Source organism: Lates calcarifer, linkage group LG3 (assembly GCF_001640805.2).
Source record: "Lates calcarifer isolate ASB-BC8 linkage group LG3, TLL_Latcal_v3, whole genome shotgun sequence".
Taxonomy (NCBI): domain Eukaryota; kingdom Metazoa; phylum Chordata; class Actinopteri; family Centropomidae; genus Lates; species Lates calcarifer.
Genome location: NC_066835.1, coordinates 16,992,611 through 17,011,082, shown reverse-complemented (window position 1 = coordinate 17,011,082; position 18,472 = coordinate 16,992,611).

The window sequence follows — 18,472 nt, the reverse complement described above, 5'->3', positions numbered from 1 at the left end:
CAGTGCTAATGGTTGCAGCTAACGATGGAGAAGACAAACGCACAGTTGAATCCCTTCCTCAGACTTCCTGTTTTTGCTGTTGTGTTTCTGGTTTTGGAAACGGCTTGACAGACCTTCCCTACCCTAATTATGGTTGCTAAGCTATGCTGTTTGGGAGAACTGGTTAGCAAATATACCATTTACTAATTTACTAATTGCTTTAGCACCATGGGAAAAACTGTTGGTGAGACCATATACTTGTATTGCCTGAGAATGTATCATGTATATCATGACTTCTATATTAGTAGTTTTGACTGTCCCAGCTGGCAAATTGCCAGCCCAGCCTGAGCCCCTACAGTGGTAGCAGATATTTGAGCCTGCTCAGCCTAAACCACATTGATATGTGGGGGATTTATTCTATGTTAAGCCCATGGGGCTGCAGCCTGTTGACTTATATTGGAGCTGGCCACAGCAATGGCCTACAGGGGTTAATGGGCTGGCAGTGGGAGCTGAGGACACAGGAATTAGGCCTCTGCTACTAATTGCACAAGGGAAAGATTTGTTTAAATTTGGAGAGAGTAAGCCTGCAGGGCTTCAGTGGGGGGTACTCAACTGAATATGTTGAGGCAGTAGACAAGTAGAGCTGCATCTGAGGCGTTTCACTGACAAAAGCAGGCACAGGGATATTTTCTCACTTCATGCATATCACAGGATTTGCTCAATTTATGATTACATTTTGCATTTCAGGCCAACATGGTTATAGTACAGATATTTGAGTTTGAGTTCAAGCTGGGTACAGCAAGTTTATTCTCAGACTGGTAGTAAGTTAAAAGGACAACTTAGCATGCTTAAGCCTTCATTCAAATTCCAACCACCACATTTTGAACTTTCAAACTTGTTTGTTGTTTCTTTTCTTTTTTCTTTTTTTTAATCTCTCTTACAATTTTTGAGTATTTATTGATTGAATACTAAATGTAATGTTTTTTTCTTTCTGTGTGGCAAGAACAAACAAATCAAATTCAACTCTCACTTCCGCAAATTATACTCTGAATACAAGACTGACCATCCTCCCCTAAAAAAACTAAGTATCTTCTTATGTTTTTTTTATCTTTTTATGACTCCTAGTTACTTTTTGTTATTAGGCGACCTTTAGCAGCCCTAGTAATTATGATAGGGAATGAAGGAGGAAGTCAGGTGACACATAGGTGAATTCAGAGTAACAGAGTCTCTATGAGGAGGGTGGGTTTGAGTTGACATGACACAGAACTGTTTGTTTCCCGTCTCAAACATATAGTCAGTATTATTTATGTCATCCGTGAGCACTCCGTAACCTTAACCAACTGTTTATTATTGTAACCACGGTGATAAAGTTCCATAACTATAATCACATTTATTATTGTAACCATGACAATGAAGGTAGGTAGAGACAAAGGTTGGAGCACAAATGATCCGTAAACTTTGAAAGCCTGTTTATATGGTGAGTGAACATTAATAAGTTCTAAGAAACAAATATTTGCCAAGACTGTGCTAGTCATATAGCATATTATGCTCTCTGGTTGGCTTTCAGGCGACTTTCAGTTACGGCAAGCACACTGAAATGTTTATCTTTTCTAGTTTGCTCTTATTCATTATATATCAAGTCATCCTTTTAACCCCTGTCCAAGATAAGATGTGTGTTTTGTAAAAGTGATCACGGTTTACATCCAGTGAACCAACTTGTGGTCTGTGTTAATTTCATGTAAACAAACTCAGTGGTTGCTGTGATATCCCAGAAGATTGTGGAGCACATGATTAGCAGTGATGCTACACTGAGTTCTTATTGATTAGCTGAAGGAAGGATCCAGGGCGATGACAGTCATGTGGTTAAGGAGATAAATTAATGTGTGTGTCCAGTTTTTTTGCTCATCTCATGTCTTGCATATGTGTGCAGCTTCTCTCCTCATTTTTTTCTGCCATAGCTCTGCTTCCCTGCTTGACCCATTACCTATTTGGCCGCCTGAGAATAGTACCCCAACAATAAATATTGCATGTTGTACCCAATCTTCACTCCCCCTCCCCCTCTTCTGGCTAATAGTCTCTAATCGCGTTCATGTTTCTCCCAGCAGCGCTTCCTGCAACACTGTTTGAAGCTGGAGGTTCCATTCTCCGCAGCTCCAAACTGCTAACAAAGGCTGCAGCAGGGGATAAAAAAGCTCTTCAAGCATATTTTTATTTAGCAACAGATGCAATCACACCTCTCTGTATTTAAACTCCTTTTCTCTCTCTCTCTTTTTTTAACTCCTCTCTTCTTTGAACATTCTCCTTCTCTCCACCCCTCCTCTCTGACGCTCTGTTAAGCCTGCTATCTGATGTGTTAATGAGGCACTAATGAGACAAGGTCTGTCTTAATCTCAGGCAGAGAATCAGAGCGCCGGACAACTTTAAACAGTCCGCGGGATTAGCAGAAGGACGGACGCTCTGTGAGGTAGGGCGTGAGAGGAGGGAAGAATTGAGACCGACAGAGATAAAGGTGAAAAGCAGCGTTGTATATGTGTGTGTGGTGTAAATTAGTTGTAGACCTCTTTAACGTTCTGTGCTAAAGACTATAGAATATGAGTGGGTGGAAGTTGTTGACCCTGATGGGAAACAAATAATGAGGCAGCTGTTAAACGTGCTCTTCACCCACACTTATTTTGAAAAGAAAATGGACAAACAGTGTAATATTCATCCCTTGTGCAGGCTCTTTACTGTCTTTAAAGTCTTGTCTTCTTTCATCCTCCCTCCTCTCTCTCAGGCTCCTCTCTCTCAGGCCCGGTCCAGCTGTCCTGTGGCCGTCTCTTTGTCTTTGTCCATGCTCTCCTCTCTCAGAAAGATGAAGGGACGTCCTTTCTTTTTCTTGATGAAAAACTGGGAAGCTCCTTTTGCAGATGTTCTGTCGCTCCCACCTCGTTCACCAGTGGGATCTCTCTAATCAATCAAGTCTATTACCACCGAAGTCTCATCATTTCCCCTCATCACAGATTGATCTGTCTTTGATTTACTTGAAAGTTAGCCAGAGTGACTTTAGCCTGACTCAACAGAACTTACGGGCAGTAAAAGTTTTTGATTTTCTTGTGCCTAAACTTTGAAGCATAAATTAACTCAGGAGCAGCAAGTTCCTTTCCTTTAAATTGTCACTGTTGGCTTTGCTATGAGTCAGGGGTTTGGGAACTTTTGACTTGCGGCAGACTTGTAAAGCTGACAGCTGATTTCGGCTGTCCCAGTCTGAACTGCGGACTGTGAAGTTACCCTCCTGCTTGCCTTCACACTCTTTTTGTCTGACGCCATATGTTGCTTTTTTGACCAAGATTCTGCCCGAGGGATTATCTCGGATTATCCAAAAGTCTCGTCTTCAAGCTCCAATCCCACTTCTGGCTCCTTCCTCTGACTTCTGATTCCCCTCTGCAACCAGAAACTTTTCTCTAAATGGTACATGCAGAATTGTCTAGCACTTACTACAATTGCTATGAAATTCTAAACGCATAGATTTATGGATTGTCAGTATTGTCTGAAGCCCTTAATCAAATTTGTCACAGAGTTTATTGTTTACCACAAAACAGCAGTGGAATTTTACTGGAACTAAAGTTAAATTCCACTAACTATGATAATATGTGAGTAAGCACTAAATTTTATCCCATAACAAATGTGTTTATGATTCCAGTTACTCTGTACTCTTAGTCTGTTAATACAAGTTAAAAAAAGAAAGAAAAAAAAGTTTTGTCAAGCATCCTAATTTTGTAAGGGAATATACTGTACATGCAGTAGATTTAGCAGGGCTGCTCTCTATGAAGTTGAAAGTATGAAAGTAGAAAAAGTATGCTACTGTAGTTCATCTAAGGTACTAAAAGCATCCACACTTCACACAATATACAGTATACAAGATAGCTACTGAGTATGTTCCTACTTTTATTCATTACCTTTACCTGTGAATAGCAGTCAGCATGAAACATTGTCATGCTGGCTTACATCCTTAACCATAGCTACAAATATAGTTACTGCAACATATTAAAATTATATATTTAGATCAGCTTTCATATACTGAGAGCTGCAGAAAGTTATTTCATGTAAGTCCAAAACAAAATAAGACTTTCATAAGGTGGAGTGAGACAAAAACAGCTTACACCTGCTTTTTCTGCTATCTGATGCCCACTGTGTGCTTCTTTCTTTTCTCCTTTTTCTTTGTTGGTAGTCTGTGTGGCACTAATTCCTAGGTGAGAGTATATTACAGTCTAAAAATGTTATTAACTGGCTCTAAAGACTCCTCTCCGTCCATGTATTAAGTTGTAGATGTCCTTAAATTAGTCATATGTTGCCACATATCAACACTTGGTGAGACCATTAACTGTTATTAAAGCTTTACTGCTACAAATACACTTCAGTGTGGCAAGAAAAAAGCATGAGTGATTTATGCGATGCAGTGATTTGTGTTTTCCGCAATATACGTTTTGAAATACGAACACTTCCCAATGCATGTTAACATCTACTTTTTGGTTATACTTATTTATAGAAAAGTGCAGGAGAATGCGCATGAGAATATATATATGAAAACATGCAGAACTTGTCTCGCATGGTGTAAGTGACAGTGGGATTATGGGAAGTGGAGCTGTAGCAATCTGTCTCCTCGTTAACAGAACTGGGTCTCACGACACAGCATGCCACATGGGGAAACTGTCAGAGAAGTGATCTCTTTTTAAGGATTTGCCACTGTAATATTTAGGACACTCACGCCAGACATGGACTGTAAGGTTTGTGCATGCATGCAAGCAGAGATTCATACTTGCACTGTGTGTGTGAACGGATTTATGCACATAATGCACAGATGCTTTAGATACACACACACACACACACACACACACACACAAACACTACAGATCTGCTTGAGGCAGGCATCCTGTGCACTCACAGGCAACCAGAGGCAGCTTCTGTTTGCATGCCAACTGTAACATACTTGAATTGTGTGAACTCTATTCCACTCAAGTGATTTATGCAAGAAATGTACAAAACAGCGACCTAAGAGAGATGGTGAGTATGGAGAGATGCTGCCTCACTTGGAAATTGAATATTTATGACACCATGACACAATGCACTTCCACTAAGGCCTCTCCTCTCTCTCCTCCTCTCCTCTCTCTCCTCTCTCCTCTGAGAGAATGAGTATAAATGAGTATAAACTGAATGAATGAATATTCCTCTACCTCTCATTCCCCCCTCAACCTCCTTTCTTTTTTTTTTGTCTATTGCATTCGAGAACCAACAAACATCCCAACCTGTCCAGATTTCTACCTCTGTGCTGAGTAATACATGTGTGTGCCCCTACACTATGATATGGCCATTTCATTATTCGCTTCCATATAAAGAATGACATATAGAGGCCCTATATACATTGTATTAATATGTCAACTAGAGCAGTAGATAGGCTAACCTAATACACTAATGCATAATGATATGTGGAATTATAAGAAGATTGGTTATGCTCTGACACACATGGTAATGTATGCACAAACATAACACCACTCACTCTCATTCATAGCAGCACACACACACACAGTAAGCAGTGAGGTTGTGTGAAAATGAGAATATTACGAATTTGTTAAAATGACGTTTAAACCATACAGAAATATTATTAAAGACATGCACTTTAAAATCCATTGCTTTTTTGCTTGCCCTTTATTTGCCAAATATTACAGTATCACAGCAATATAACCTTGACACATTTCTTGATCACCTATCATTGAAGTTGTTGCCAGTTTCATGCCATTCATGTCAGTTTTTCATTTCACATTTGCACTGATAATAAGGAAATAAAATTGAATTAAATAGGAAATATCTTATTGAATGAAACTCTTGGCATGAACATCAGCTAAATTACAGGTACATTTCTACACATAGAAGCACATGAAAGACATTGAGGGAACCTAGATAATAAACATAAAAAATATGTGTGTTCAGTCACTTTTTCTCACATAAATAAAGTTACATAAAATCTAACTTTAAAAAATAATAATTAAAAAAAATTTTTTTTTTTTCTTCATGGTCACAGCACTGACAGGAGTCAGAGCTGTGAATTGCATTAAAAAACACAGTTCATGGTTCAAATGTTTGTACTAGCTTCGAGCCATTGAGTCATTGCCATTTTAATCACAATTAAAAGAGAAAAAAAGAAACCAGGTTATTTGGCCAACTCCCAGCCGGCAGTGTTTGAAACTGTGACATGCACTGAACAAGAAACAAACATACAGGAGGCACTCACATAAATGACTCATACATATATATAGAGTATAAATCCAGCAGAACTAATCATATCCAGCAACACACTAGACTCATTACACAGTTTGCTCTCCCACATGCAGACTGAAGGGTGAGAATCACCATGTGCATCTAAAGAATGACTGTTCAAGCCAAAGGTCACACAGTATGATTTCATTTCATATACTGATTGTATTATACTGTGTATAATGGGGATTTGTATACAGATGTGGAAATGCAAGGAAGAATACAGTGTTTTTTGAGTGTATGTATAAGACAAAGCATACACACTTATTCGTTGTGATACATAATGTATAGTATTTTTATGCAGTCAATGGGCCAGGAACACAGGTGGACTGTGAAGGAAGATGTTTTGTGCATCTTAATGTTTTCAGAGAAGCCATGATACACAGTTGCCATTTTATTGGCTACACCTAATTAAGAGTAACCCAATATAATGCAGTAGTCCTGCAAAAATGCTGTCTTTAGGTCATAGGTCATAATATTTGTTTTTTATTGGAACTGTTTTAAAGAGGTGTTCATTTAATTTTGTGGTCATTCTGGAGAATACACTTTGTGATGCTGTTGAGTTGTGTTGCGTTATACAGTGTGGCAGAGTGTTTCTAAGATTTTGTCCATCAGTGAGGCCAAATGGCTGTACATTAGAAACACCTCTCATTATAAACCACTACAGTTCAACAGCTCTGCAAATGACAGCCAGGACTGTTGTATTAGACTATGTTAGCTTTAGTTAGGTGTACATAATAATCTGGTAACTGAGTGTCAATGCATGGTTGTATTTCTTTATCATTTTTAAATAAAGACACATGCTAGCTAGAGCTGCAATGTTGAGTGGAAGCAACAATTAACAAGTATTTTTGATAATTTGTTACATAATTTATTCCATGAACCACTCTTTGGTTCCAATTCCTCCAATGAGAGCATTTGTCACTTTCTTTCAGTTCATATCATTGTAAAATAAATGAAATAAATAAATAAAAAATGTGTTTTGGACCATTGGTCAGACAAAACAAGACATTTTAATGCATCACCTTGGGCTCTGGGAAATTTTAATGGGCATTTTTCACTTTCACTGAATTTTAATGACTAAATGATAAAAGATTAATCAAGAAAATAGCTGGCAAATTAATCATAGCTTTGAGGTAGAGGGGATCAAAACAAACACATTGATAAAGAAAATAATCATTACTTTCAACCCAAATGCCTTCTATTTTAACATTTTCTCATGCTTGTTTCTTGATGTAAGAAACATTTGAAGGAGATTAAACATTACGTAGGTTCAAAAGTGTGCAATGAAAAAAAAACTGATAAGAACCTTGTTGTGTGACTTGAGACAAGAAAGGTATTCCCTCTATAGAACAGAAAGAAGTAAACCACTGGCTGACTTTACAAGATTAACCTAGTTATGATGAACAATTGATGAAATGCCTTTGTAAAAATTACTACACAGTAATTGTTCTTTAAAACGTCACTTTCTCTGCTCAAGACTTTACTGCATTTCTTGCAAACCTGTCACAACAAATAAAACAAGCATTTATAGCTAAAAGACATCTGGGTAATCAGTCTCTTTTATTGCACAACTTTTGAATTCAGTGGACCCTCAAAGCTTCAACGCTTGTCAGAGCTGTACCTAGAATTATGTTATTCAGCAGCACTCTGTGTCAGATGAAAAAAATGCCTTCCACTTTGAAAAGCAGGTAGATTAAATGCAGTGGTAAATCTTCCACCAGGCACACTGTAGACACTTGCCAGGCCCCTGTGTGTGCTGATATGTTTTTTTTTCGGATGGCTAATTAAATACCTGTCTTATGAGTCCTGATTATGGTAATCGACTGCCAAGCAGGCAGGTCTCTGCAGATCAGACAGTGGATGTCCTTGTGATTAGAAGTGTAGCAGAGCTGGAGAGGACCAGGGAGCAGATCATTAGTAGGTCTAAATGTGGTAGTACCACTCAGGGGGCCCTATGATAACTCCTGAGAGAGCGGGAGGCACAGAGAGAGGAAGAGAGATTGAAAATTGTGTTTGTGTGAAGGCCTTTTTGCCTCTCAGTTTTGTTCCATGGGCCAAGGCAGAGAGGGAGGATGGGGTTTGGGGTAGATTAAACATCAAGTAGATAAGAGATGATAGATATCTTTACTCAGCACCTGAGTCTTACTTGATCTGATTCCAAACTGAGCTACTTTGATATAACAGAGAATGAACAAGCTGGTTTTCAACTGAGTTTTCATTCTTTGTGGTTTTGAATTTCATTGTTTTAATATGGTAAAATTAAAGTGAAATATTAAAATTAGATCTTGACACAGGCTCCATTACGCAAGTCCTTCAAATTAGGTTAGGTTTATGCACAACAACAACTTAGTTACAGTAATAGCCACTTGATTCAAGTTTGGAGAACAGAACTTCATGTTAAAGTCCGACATTTTGTCGACCCTCCCATCCTGATTTTCTCTCTCTGCAAACTTAATGACTCCATAGCAATGTTACACTACTTCCTCCTTTGTTGTTGACAGAAAAGAGACCTAATTCCTGTGGCTTGAAGCCAGAGCCTTTGGTGCACCTGTGGGCCTGGGGCCTCTTGGGGCCGTTGACCACTTTGCCCAGTTGGTAGTCCAGACTTGGTTATTACTTATTGTAAATTGTAGTCTATTTTAAGTCTCTTGGAAAATAGCACTCTTTGTCCAGTGTTAGCCTGGTTGTACAGTAAGAGGCATTAAAACACAAACGTTATTTGGTGCAGGTAGAAATAACAAAGAGAGGACCTGTGGGTGACCTACTTGGCACTGGCAATTGTTGTCATGAATGTATTTGTATAAAAGCTTGGTATTTTATTTCAACCAGTTGACCAGTGGCAGAATGTAGGAATTCTAGGAATGGAGATTACATGGTAGGAAATATGAGGTGAAAACTGAACCGATTAGCTCTGAGCTCCGGGATATGAGATGAGATTAGTTATGCTGCCATGGCAACACTATCTGACCCTAATATGTATGGAATGTATATGGTCATAATAGTAATACCTACATGTATGCCTGTGTGTGTGTAATATCCATGTATAACAATCACATTTATAATATACAGCGACTGTCTGTTGCTGTCTTTCTCCTCTTGCTTCCTCCCCATCTGCCACACACATACATATAAACGTGCGCTCATCCAGCCTCTAGACCCACCACCAGCACTGTGCACATACAACAGAGTGCATGCTTTGTGTGTGCTCGGAGACCGCTGTGCTCTATTTGACATCATATTGAATTTGGTGGGGTTGAAGACAGGGTGTTTGCTGAGCCTAATTTACCTGGGCTAGACCTCACAGAGGGCCTGGGAGGGGCTGATAATTAAAATGGCTTGCTGCTGCTGGGATGGAATATTCATGGGAGATTACTTCCACCCTCAAACATCCCATCACTTCACTATGATGTGTGTGTGTGTGTGTGTGTGTGTGCATGTCTGCACAAACACGCTTGTGTGTATAGAGTTGTGTCTGCACGTACATGTGATAAGTGTGAGTGCGAAATGTGGGAGCGTGAATGTTATCCTAGGCATTTTTGTGTGTCTATATTTTTTATAAGTCAGTGTGATTGTGTGTGTGTGTGAGTGTGAGTTTTTGTGCTTGTGTACACCCCTCTGTGACCTTTCTCTCTCCCCATAATGTAAAGTCATCAACACACTGCAGAAGATATTTAGGTCAGTGTGAGACACCACACACAAGATGAGATGAAAGACAGAGAGAGAGTGAGAGACGGACAGAGAGAGAAATAATGAAATTGACGGGCCCCATGAGGTGATGACAGCAGGCTGTCCTCACTAGTTGATGGATGACAAATGCTCAGTGTCCATGTCTATCAGTGTCCCCACTGCACATCTCTGTCAATACAGCACAAGTTAAACAGAAAATCTGGCCTTTTGGCTTTAATTAACTTTGTCACTGACATTTTTGTCCTACAGATAATGTTTTCCTGACATGATATGTTATAAACTCAACTTTGCGAGCGGGAAAAAAGAGGTTTTGGACATAAATATTTGTGCAGAGCTCTGGCTAAATCATAACTGAACATTTGGATCTTTTCCCAAATCCCTCAAAAACTGGACACCAGACAGGCAGACATGAAATTTCCAAAATACACCACTGACTTTTTTTTAATTACAACTGCCCATGATAGCTTTTTTCTTTATTATGAATCCTTATGTGCCTAAGAATGTTCTTTGTGAGCAGACACACAGTCTGGAAAGCCTTGACCTTTTATCCAAGTGCCGAATGGACTGGCTCCTCCTCTTGGCCTCTCTCTTCCTTGCGCTCCCCTCTCCTCCTTGCCTCATTAGGGTGAATTTGAATCTGAGGCCATTAAGGAGCGTGAGGCAAGAGTCTGAAATGAGATGAAAACAGTAGGAAGGCAATAAAAGAGCCTTGTTAGAAGAATTTTATTACTGTTTACTCCACTCATAGTCTGGAGAACAGCCTGCGTCACACCAGGCACTGGATCTATATCTGTCATTATGGGGCAGAAAAAACACCTCTGCCGTCTCATGTTTAATGCAGACAATTTAAGGAGACATCCTGGGCCATTTTCACTTATTTCAAAAACCAACAGCAGGCATTCCTCCCCCCGCTGACATCTAAAAATATATTGTATTGTCTCATCCTTTGCAATAGTTTGTTAGAAATCAAGGCAGCACATGACCTCACTATGGTATTTTTTTTTGTAGGATCTAAACTGCAGCATCTTTCATACCTGAGCACATACAGGCCTCTGCCCTGACCATTAGTCATAATTCTGTGGCTTTGTGTGTGTGAGAGAGATAGAACAGCAGATGAAGACACAGAGCAGATTGAGCTATTTGTTATCACAGCTTATCCCAACACCGGGATGCCTGCTATTATCCTGCCAACACTGGGAATGGCAGGTGGAAAATGGGATTCCTCCCTCTGCTCTGTTATTTTATTGGATTTTTTTCTCCCTTCCTTACCCTTCCTCCTGCATTTTCTGACGGATTGAGAATAATTTTCCTGTATGCATTCATAGAGGTCATGGAGGCGAGGGCAAAAAAAAAAAAAAAAAAACCTGTGAAGGTGGCTGAGGGCAAGGTGGGAGATGGGGAGGGGGAGGGGGTAAAGGTGGCTGACATGCTGATAGTGAGAGATAAACATTTTTCTGCAGTTGTTATCCTAGGTGAGGCTGTGACCTCTCTGGCTTGTTGATTGTAATGTTTGGCCAAGCCGTTATCTCTCCACCACAGAGAGCAGCAGATACTGTCTGGAATATTAGCCTCATGTTAGCCGGGAAAAGACACTGGGATGCTTGAGCTTTGTTTCCCCCGTAGGAGCGTGCGCGTATGTGTGTATTTTGTGAAGCATGTAGGCGAGCAAGTGCGCCCAGTGTTGCAGGTATGGCTCTGCATGTTACACGGCTCATTTTGCATGGGATCGTAAAGGCCTGTGTGTGTGAGAGAGAGAACACAAAGCTTCAGCGCCTCAGTGTGAGTGAGTGAAAGGAAGATAGAAAGTGTATATTTAGCCTGGACCGCTATGCGTGCCTTTACCTCCTGAGGTCAGCTCACAGGGGGGTTTGCAAGGATTAAAGATAGTGTTGAAGTAGATTCATTATTTATTCATCCACTTCCACCTACCTCCACCACACCACCTACTTCCCCTGTGGGTGAGTGCAATGCAATTAGATCTCTGCAAATGAAGACACACCTTATCTGAAGGTAACTGTAGACGAGGTGCGTGTAGGAATGAAATATGGACACAATTACTAAGCAAGTCCTACTATATGCGTGTTTGGCAGTCATGAAGAATCATGACAGGTTGTAGCCTGATGCTGTGTTGCTGCAACCTCAAGCAGTGTGGGATTAAGTTGTGATGAAACCAAGGAGGAAGTTTAGCATTATGTGCGTGATGCAATGGCATGTGAGAGAAGCAGGATATGGAGGGGGGGGGAGATGGCATGAGTTCCTGTGGATTTGTGTCAGTAAGTGATTTCATGTGCGAGTGGACTGTAAGCATGTAATGATTGTTGTGTGTGGCAGAAAACGAGGGCATGTGTGCATTATTGCATGCCATGGTGGAGTGAGTGTGTGTATGTATGCATGTGTGTCACTGTCTCTGTGCCCTCCGGTTGGGTACTAGCACTTGAGATTGGGTCAACTTACCCCTGCTGAACAGATGGGGGTCAATTGGATGCACCCATGCAGAGCCAGCCTAACCTTGAACACTGGCATTGGGTGCAGGTTACCTTTCCAGTTTACCCACGGCTCCCCCTGCCAAGAGGAAGAGCCATGCCAGCCGTAACCAGCCCCCTCCTCCTCCTCCCTTCCAATCTACCGTGCTTGCAGCTGCCAACTACTCACTAAGCCACCAGTCGAAGAGAGAGATGAAGTGGGGGAGGGAGTGTTGAGCGTGTGAGAGAGACGACAACAAAAAGAGGGATTGGCAATAATAAGGATTTACAGAGAAAATGAAAGGAGAAAGAGATGAAGAGATGGTGTGGTGGAAATGGGAGATAGAGACAAAAAGACAGGATTGACAGAGAAAATAGGATAAATCAGGGAGGATGTGTTTTAGTGAGAGCGGCCAAAGGGGAGACAGTGAAAGGGAGGAGGAAAGGTTTAGCCCCAGTGTCTCTCTAGTAAGCATGCATGCAGGTCCCTCTGATTATTGTATCCCATTGGCAACCATTGTTGGGCTCCTTCATGTGTAGTAATTGTCAGCTGAAAAAATGCAGACAATGGATTGTCTAAAATATTATACTGGTCACGATCTGCTGCAGGCAGAAGACAGTAGAAAAGGCAAGGAAGCCAAATGCCAAGTTTCTCCTAGGCCAATTACAATAAGTTGAGAAAATATTTTATAGTGGTGATTTACATTTTGTGAAAATGTAAAAATGTGGCCACTTAATAATAGTTTTTGGTACACAAAACACTTAAGGAATGTATTTAGTTTGCAAAGTTGATCCCATTTCCCGCAGGAAACAGAAATGGACTTTTGACGAATGCAGTTCAGTCTGTAATTGGATGCATGCGTCTTCCAGTCTGACAAATGCAGATTTTTATGCCTTTCGAAATAACAGACACCATGCAAATTCAATAACAATGTTGCAAAGATGTCCTGGACATCGTTGTTTACGAGTCTTCCACCTGTATCAGTCAACTCTATCAGAGAGTCACATCTGACACCTTGCTGACGATGTAAATCTGATTTAAAGGTAGCCATGAATACTGAAGGGCATGGTCTTAAATCATATGTGGTGTGGCGTTATTAATATTTTTGTTTGCAGTATTAAGTTGAGTTAAATTAATAGAGAGTACTCTGGCCAAAAACTGTACTGTAAACACAAATGATGAAGCTAAAATTAAAATTCACAAAATATCACAAATTATGAAGAGAACAATAACCTAAAATCAAAAGGTAACTTAAAGAGCCAAAGGTTTATCATTTCAAAGTCAAATAGCCTCAGGAAATGTTCTTCATTTAAACAGTTTGGTTTTAAAATAGAGTTGCCCAGACTTCCTCCCAGAAGGCATTTCCTTTGCGAGGTGGGATACTTGGTGAGAATCATCTCTAATGATGATCAGATTATTTTGGTGAAGTCGGTCTTTATCGTAAAATTTAAGAGAGAGATGGGAGAGAGTGAACAGTGATTTCCACAACTGATTAACTGAATCAAAGCTTCCCTTAAAATGCCAAATTAAGGAATGTGGAAATTGATCGAAACGTTGGAAGCAACACTAAAAGGCTGAGTAAGGCAACTGTGGAAATTATACCCTATTTCCACAACACATGAACACACATAAAATGATAGATGCTGTGTGTGACACTAAGATAATACATGGGGTATCTGATCCAGACAGATTTATGAGTGTGTGTCTTTGTGTGTGAGTAAGAGAGAGAAATGACTGTATGTACAGCAAATGTTGTTAAGTCCATTTAATTCATTGAGTCACACACACACAGAAGTAAATACACCCCCACAATCCCCCGGCATCTTTGCAGTCGTCATCTTCTCTGAATCCAGTATTCCCAGGCCTGGTGTGACAGATTGCAGATGGGCCAAGCACTTCCTGGTTTCTGCTCCGCTTCTCCTATCAGAGGCCACCATCTCATCTGACACGGCCGGCCGAAGCCCGTCCCGTAATCACATCAGAGAGAGAGCAGAGGGAGTGACAAATCACATTACAAGCTCTGACTCACTGCAGTCATTGTGTAGCCTCGATCCCGTTCTCTGGTTTTGTCCGTATCTCTCTGAATGAAGATTCATGCTCTGGCCTGTGGGAGGAAGAGTAATGTGATAGAGAAGCTGGGTGCGTGTGAGACAGAATGAGTGTGTGTGTTTGTAGGTGTGTGCAGTATATAAAGCTAACACTTGCCAGCCCACAGACAGGTGGGATACTCGGTGGGCCGGAAGTTCACTTGGCCTGGGTTTGTTAAAGTAATTGTGCTGAGGTGACGTCATTTCTTACTCAGTAACTTTACTTTTTTATTAATTCCTCCCAGCTACAGAGGCAATGTCAGTGTTTGTGAAGGGGTGTGTTTACTTGTACCGATGTGTGGTGAAGGGTGGACATCTGATCAAAGCATTCAGTCATATTCTTTTGATATACAACAGCAGGGGGGTTATGGGAAAAAGTTCATCTGAAGATGTATTTATAGAAATATATTCAAATGCAAATATTCCACGGTGCATTTAGAGTTACTTGAACAGCTATAGTTCTACCTGATGTATAGGACAGCTTAACAAATACTATCAATAATTTGTCATTAATAAATTGGTATAAAAATATGAAGTTATAATATATATAAGAGTTAGATTAAAGGAATACTTCATTATTTCAGGAACTATGCTTTCTTTCTGAGAGAGAAATAAGATTGATGTTAGTGTTTCACAGCACTGCTTTAAAACAGCACTAATCAATATTCTTTATATTACCAATGAATCAATGACAACATGTAAAATGAAAATGGTCAGTTGTATTAAAAAACCCACAGAGAATTATCACCTGACTCTGCAGAGTGTTTGAGTGTCTTACAGTTTTACAGGCAGCAGTTTCTTGCAGATTCGTTGTAGCTACCTGCCCAGCAATGAACAACAGAGAGACAAATATACAGTAGCTAGAAAAATAAACCTGAGTGAATGAGTGAGAAATTAAGCCTGCTACCACCTCTAAAGCTGACTAGTTGAAACGATTTTATAATTTCTTTAATACTACCTGTTACATAACATTACATTTTTGGAGTGCTGAATCGATTTATTATTGCAAAAAGAGCAATAGAACCCAAAATGTTGAGCTGTTCCTTTAAAGAAAATTTACAATATGAGCAAGGCTATGAACAAATTAAAACTGCGTTACAGCATTAATGATACTTTATCCTCGGACATTGATTGAAACGATGCCTCGTCGTTCTTACTTTTTTGATTCACGCTCTCGGGTCTCAACAACTGAAGGATGTCCTTTTCTTCTTAGAAATACAATGCAGCAATAATTTGAGTGGTACTAGCAGTGCACCATGAATTAAGCCAATCAAGTACAAATCTCAGTGTTTATAGATAACCCTATTAGTGCACTGCCTTTGGAACATAATTACAGGGATTTTTATGCTCATGAGGCCCCAAAGTGAGGGATAGCACCCTCCATGGAACAATCAGGCAGCGCAGAAAAAGAGCTTTTTCTGTGTAATTTACATAATTATGATGTAGCCCAGCAGTAGATAGCAAGGTAAGTAGGTTGGTGGAACCATATGAAACTGACATTTCGAAAATGAGACAACTATTTCCTTGTGCCATGTTCGGTCTGTATTTATGCTCCAGCAAGCAAAATACTGATAGTGCTTAACTTTGATCAGACACACTGCTGATGTAATATATTTTGGCCCATCCTGAAGAGGGCCTAAATTGCAGGCTGCAGGGGATTTTTTCTCTGGGTCTAAAATGGGCTGGTTTTATCCCGGGAATGTTATATCCTCTCCTCTCCTCGTCCTCTCCTCCTTACTCTTTCTTTCCTCTCCTCTCCTCTCCTCTCAGCATATTGATCTGTTACCAGTAGAGCTGTGGGACACACATGCATCCTTACCACCCTCCTGCCTGAAAATCCAATATCAGAACACACAAGCTATACGGCAGTTCTGCAATACAAAAGCGCAACACAACGACAAGCACTTGGTTAAATCAATGAGGACCAGGTACACACACACACACACACACACACACACACACACACACACACACACAAACAAACACAGGACCAACCAAAAGCTGCATTAAGAATGGGCTTTCTAGTGTGTGACAGGATTCAGAGGGAGATAGTGAGATAGTGGTGGAGACATATTTATAGGTGAATCATCGAGAAGTGAAGGAAGTTGAAGTATCTTAACAACATCATGTAATGAGGTTTAATTTCCTCTGATGTCCTGACATCAGGGAGCCAGGAAATGGAGGTACATTGCATTGTGTATCTGTGGTGTGTGCATGTAAAATTGTGTCATGACTATAATGTGTGTATTTGTGTACGTTCACGATGTACTTTTGTCAGCCAGTGTGCATGTATTCATGAGTATTTATGTGAGTAAGCATGTAAGCATGTGTGTATTTCTGTGTGTGTACATGTGACTAGAGAGTATGTCTGTCTACTCCAGGGCATAATTAGGGAGACTGATGTAAATAAAGTGTCAACAGTATGTCAGCCGATATTTTCATTAGCGTTTTCTTTATGATCATGTTGTTTAAATAAGGAACTTAACATGGTCCAGTTTGAGTTGTGTGATGTCAGCACTGTCGGAGTAAAGTATGCTGTGATGGGCTTTTCCATCCACAGTGCTGCGATATTGTTGTTCTGCAGTCTTTCAGTGATGTACTAAACAGCAGCACATCAAGTTTCACTGCTTTCTCGCACAAATACAAGAAGGTTAAAAATGATTGAAAAGTGTTCTTACTTAGCTTAAAGATGTTGTTTCACTGTACACTTTGCCTATGGGACGCACAAAGTTTCCCTCTGCTGGAGCTTGATGAGGTTACAAAGTGTGCTGAGAAGCCAAATGCCAAGTTTGTACCTCTGGTCAAAGCAATAAGAGCATCCATTTTCTGGCTCCATATAATGTGCCCCCACCCATCTCCACAGTGCTGTATAATTCCCCAAGGCCTCAGGTGCCCACATTTGGCCTTTCATCTTGTCATTTGGGGCTGAGAAGGAGGGAATCATTTACCTGATCTGCATATTAACTCCCTTCCTCACTCACAATTCCCAATTTACGCTTTTAGAGGTGACTTTTACACAGCCTCTAAAGAAATTGTTAAAAAATGTAATTGCATTTCCTGTGAATGCAGGTGGCGCACATAAAGCAATTTGAAAACCAGATGTAATCTCTAAGCATATGCACGTACTGAAATGCATACACGCACACGACCGTGCACTCACGTAACACACAAATAGGATGTTGGAACCACATGAAAAGAAATATTTGCAGGTACAAACATGTGCAGCACAAGCTGACATAAACAAAAACAATGTGCCAAAATGCAGCAGCTCATCAAAACTACCAAAAAAGGAAAAATTGCTGATTTTTCTGTCCCCACACAACCCAAATTTGTCTTCATGCAACACAGTATTACATATTTAATGCCAACGGAGGGTAAAGAAAGTTCAGCCAAAGTTTGAGGAACAATTTTTCATTCACATGCCTGAAGAAATCCCAAAGAGAGGGCCCCCAATTGGAATGCATGAATATTCTGCTTTCAATTTGCATATGCTTAGCTCTTCATCCTTTAGCCTGCACACCTTACATCACAGCTTACTAATCTCTTAGACAGCTCGCTATCCTCTCACTAGAACAAATGTCATCATCATGCTGTTTGCTCTTCTCTTCTGTTTGTACCCTGCTCCATAGGCTATAGGTGTAATCAATTATGCAAATAGTGGTGTTGTCCCAGAAAAACAGAGCACCAGCGTCAGCTCTCACTCTAGATGTTGGAGAGGAGAGTTGAGGGATGTTGACACACCATCTTATTTTGCACTTGTAAACAAAGCAAAGCTTCAAGTAGCCATACATGGAAGTTGGAAGTTGTTGGCTAATGTCAACACAGTAATGCATTATGACTCAACAACTTCCTTGTAAGGACTGACAGACAGTCCAAAATATGATGTACAAGCAGTCCTTTGCTGAAGTTAGTTATCTTTCATGAGCAGTTTTTAAAGTTTTGTATGCTGAGGAAAGTATAGCGGA